Source organism: Salvelinus alpinus, chromosome 11, assembly GCF_045679555.1.
Source record: "Salvelinus alpinus chromosome 11, SLU_Salpinus.1, whole genome shotgun sequence".
NCBI lineage: Eukaryota > Metazoa > Chordata > Actinopteri > Salmoniformes > Salmonidae > Salvelinus > Salvelinus alpinus.
In genome coordinates this window covers 12,132,722-12,137,721 of record NC_092096.1, presented here as the reverse complement: position 1 = coordinate 12,137,721, position 5,000 = coordinate 12,132,722, and the positions used below count along the sequence as shown (strand labels likewise).

At 37.8% G+C, this 5,000-nt stretch overlaps 1 protein-coding gene across 2 annotated transcripts in view; it reads left to right on the top strand.

Annotated features, from left to right (window-relative positions):
• LOC139533579 (thyrotropin-releasing hormone-degrading ectoenzyme-like) overlaps positions 1–5,000 on the top strand; it is a 554,487-nt gene that overhangs the window by 267,589 nt on the left and 281,898 nt on the right. The window lies entirely within an intron of this gene.

Below are 5,000 nucleotides of genomic sequence, written 5' to 3'. Positions count from 1 at the left end.
CCACAGCAACACCTCAGGCACACCTGCTAGCGTGACATTCCACAGTACACACCTCAACCACACCTGTACACACGATATTCACACAGTAACACGTACACACGTACACACGTACACACGTACACAGGTACACACGTACACACGTACACACATACACACGTACACACGTACACACGTACACACGTACACACGTACACACATACACACACGTACACATACACACGTACACACATACATACACACACATACACACATACACACACATACACACATACACACGTACACACACACATACACACACATACACACGTACACACGTAAAAACTCGGTATACAACCAGGCTTATTTTCTTCCTAAATTCCAAGTGATCTTTCCTCTGTGTTGATACAGTGAACTTGATGCTAGGATGATGTGTCCCCTCTTCTCACATATTATATTCCACAGTAACACCTCAACCACACCTGTATTGTGATATTCCACAGTAACACCTCAACCACACCTGTATTGTGATATTCCACAGTAACACCTCAACCACACCTGTAGTGTGATATTCCACAGTAACACATCGACCACACCTGTATTGTGATATTCCACAGTAACACCTCAAACACACCTGTAGTGTGATATTCCACAGTAACACCACACCTGTAGTGTGATATTCCACAGTAACACCTCAACCACACCTGTATTGTGATATTCCACAGTAACACCTCACCACCTGTATTGTGATATTCCACAGTAACACCTCAACCACACCTGTATTGTGATATTCCACAGTAACACCTCAACCACACCTGTATTGTGATATTCCACAGTAACACCTCAAACACACCTGTATTGTGATATTCCACAGTAACACCTCAAACACACCTGTATTGTGATATTCCACAGTAACACCACACCTGTATTGTGATATTCCACAGTAACACCTCAACCACACCTGTATTGTGATATTCCACAGTAACACCTCAACCACACCTGTATTGTGATATTCCACAGTAACACCTCAACCACACCTGTATTGTGATATTCCACAGTAACACCTCAACCACACCTGTATTGTGATATTCCACAGTAACACCTCAACCACACCTGTATTACATACTAAACTATGACTATCTCACAGCGTTTAGATTGAATTAATCTGCTGGGTGTTTGATGTGAACAATTTGGGTTTAATAAAATAAAATAAACTTGCATATAAATCAGAGAGGGACTTTTCCTCCAAAATGAGAATGAGGTGCAGGGAGGAGAGGAAGAGAGTTAGAGGGTGTAGAAAAAAATGGGGAAGGAGAAGAGGGAGAGGGAGAGAGAGAGAGAGAGAGAGAGAGAGAGAGAGAGAGAGAGAGAGAGAGAGAGAGAGAGAGAGAGAGAGAGAGAGAGAGAGAGAGAGAGAGAGAGAGAGAGAGAGAGAGAGAGAGAGAGAGAGAGAGAGAGAGAGAGAGAGAGAGAGAGAGAGAGAGAGAAGAGAGAGAGAAGAGAGAGAGAAGAGAGAGAGAGAGAGAGAGAGAGAGAGAGAGAGAGAGAGAGAGAGAGAGAGAGAGAGAGAGAGAGAGAGAGAGAGACCCTGGGGTATGATAGCACAATAAACAGCTCATCTAGGGAGCAGGCTAAATCTCAGTAATCACATCTCTCTCCAGATAAATGGTTTTATAGCCCTGTGAAAGAAACAATGTTCATGACTGCATACCAAGCAACAGACAACAGAGGGTACAGATGGAGAAAACCATGTCTCTGACCTATGAAAACGTGTTCATCACTGCAGACCAATCGGATTAGATTGGTCGCGTACACACACTTTGCAGATGTTATCACAGGTGCAGTGTAATGCTTATGTCCGTGTGTTTATGTTCCTACCTAACAATACAAAATAATACACACAAATCCCCCAAAATATAAAGAGAGGTATTCAGAAATATAGAAATATCAGAATGAGCAATGTCATTATATAGGATGGTGTGTATAGACAGTAGTTATATAGGATGGTGTGTATAGACAGCAGTTATATAGGATGGTGTGTATAGACAGTAGTTATATAGGATGGTGTGTATAGACAGAATAGACAGTAGTTATATAGGATGGTGTGTATAGACAGTAGTTATATAGGATGGTGTGTATAGACAGTAGTTATATAGGATGGTGTGTATAGACAGTATGGACAGTAGTTATATAGGATGGTGTGTATAGACAGTAGTTATATAGGATGGTGTGTATAGACATTAGTTATATAGGATGGTGTGTATAGACAGTAGTTATATAGGATGGTGTGTATAGACAGTAGTTATATAGGATGGTGTATATAGACAGTAGTTATACAGGATGGTGTGTATAGACAGTAGTTATATAGGATGGTGTGTATAGACATTAGTTATATAGGATGGTGTGTATAGACAGTAGTTATATAGGATGGTGTGTATAGACAGTAGTTATATAGGATGGTGTGTATAGACAGTAGTTATATAGGATGGTGTGTATAGACAGTAGTTATATAGGATGGTGTGTATAGACAGTAGTTATATAGGATGGTATGTATAGACAGTATAGACAGTAGTTATATAGGATGGTGTGTATAGACAGACTAGACAGTAGTTATATAGGATGGTGTGTATAGACAGTAGTTATATAGGATGGTGTGTATAGACAGTAGTTATATAGGATGGTGTGTATAGACAGAATAGACAGTAGTTATATAGGATGGTGTGTATAGACAGTAGTTATATAGGATGGTGTTTATAGACAGTAGTTATACAGGATGGTGTGTATAGACAGTATGGACAGTAGTTATATAGGATGGTGTGTATAGACAGTATAGACAGTAGTTATACAGGATGGTGTGTATAGACAGTAGTTATATAGGATGGTGTGTATAGACAGTAGTTATATAGGATGGTATGTATAGACAGTATAGACAGTAGTTATATAGGATGGTGTGTATAGACAGACTAGACAGTAGTTATATAGGATGGTGTGTATAGACAGTAGTTATATAGGATGGTGTGTATAGACAGTAGTTATATAGGATGGTGTGTATAGACAGAATAGACAGTAGTTATATAGGATGGTGTGTATAGACAGTAGTTATATAGGATGGTGTTTATAGACAGTAGTTATACAGGATGGTGTGTATAGACAGTATAGACAGTAGTTATATAGGATGGTGTTTATAGACAGTAGTTATATAGGATGGTGTGTATAGACAGTATGGACAGTAGTTATATAGGATGGTGTGTATAGACAGTATAGACAGTAGTTATACAGGATGGTGTGTATAGACAGTAGTTATATAGGATGGTGTGTATAGACAGTAGTTATATAGGATGGTGTTTATAGACAGTAGTTATATAGGATGGTGTGGTTAGACAGTAGTTATATAGGATGGTGTGTATAGACAGAATAGACAGTAGTTATATAGGATGGTGTGTATAGACAGTAGTTATATAGGATGGTGTGTATAGACAGTAGTTATATAGGATGGTGTTTATAGACAGTAGTTATATAGGATGGTGTGGTTAGACAGTAGTTATATAGGATGGTGTGTATAGACAGTATAGACAGTAGTTATATAGGATGGTGTGTATAGACAGTAGTTATATAGGATGGTGTTTATAGACAGTAGTTATACAGGATGGTGTGTATAGACAGTATAGACAGTAGTTATATAGGATGGTGTTTATAGACAGTAGTTATATAGGATGGTGTGTATAGACAGTATAGACAGTAGTTATATAGGATGGTGTGTATAGACAGTATAGACAGTAGTTATATAGGATGGTGTGTATAGACAGAATAGACAGTAGTTATATAGGATGGTGTGTATAGACAGTAGTTATATAGGATGGTGTGTATAGACAGTAGTTATATAGGATGGTGTGTATAGACAGAATAGACAGTAGTTATATAGGATGGTGTGTATAGACAGTATAGACAGTAGTTATATTGGATGGTGTGTATAGACAGTAGTTATATAGGATGGTGTGTATAGACAGTAGTTATATAGGATGGTGTGTATAGACAGAATAGACAGTAGTTATATAGGATGGTGTGTATAGACAGTATGGACAGTAGTTATATAGGATGGTGTGTATAGACAGTATAGACAGTAGTTATACAGATTGGTGTGTATAGACAGTATGGACAGTAGTTATATAGGATGGTGTGTATAGACAGTAGTTATATAGGATGGTGTGTATAGACAGTAGTTATACAGGATGGTGTGTATAGACAGTAGTTATATAGGATGGTGTGTATAGACAGTAGTTATATAGGATGGTGTGTATAGACAGTATAGACAGTAGTTATATAGGATGGTGTGTATAGACAGAATAGACAGTAGTTATATAGGATGGTGTGTATAGACAGTAGTTATATAGGATGGTGTGTATAGACAGTATAGACAGTAGTTATATAGGATGGTGTGTATAGACAGTATGGACAGTAGTTATACAGGATGGTGTGTATAGACAGTAGTTATATAGGATGGTGTGTATAGACAGTAGTTATATAGGATGGTGTGTATAGACAGTAGTTATATAGAATGGTGTGTATAGACAGTAGTTATACAGGATGGTGTGTATAGACAGTAGTTATATAGGATGGTGTGTATAGACAGTATAGACAGTGTTATATAGGATGGTGTGTATAGCCAGTATAGTCAGTAGTTATATAGGATGGTGTGTGTAGACAGTAGTTATAAAGGATGGTGTGTATAGACAGTAGTTATATAGGATGGTGTGTATAGACAGTAGTTATATAGGATGGTGTGTATAGACAATAGTTATATAGGATGGTGTATATAGACAGTAGTTATACAGGATGGTGTGTATAGACAGTAGTTATATAGGATGGTGTGTATAGACATTAGTTATATAGGATGGTGTGTATAGACAGTAGTTATATAGGATGGTGTGTATAGACAGTAGTTATATAGGATGGTGTGTATAGACAGTAGTTATATAGGATGGTGTGTATAGACAGTAGTTATATAGGATGGTGTGTATAGACAG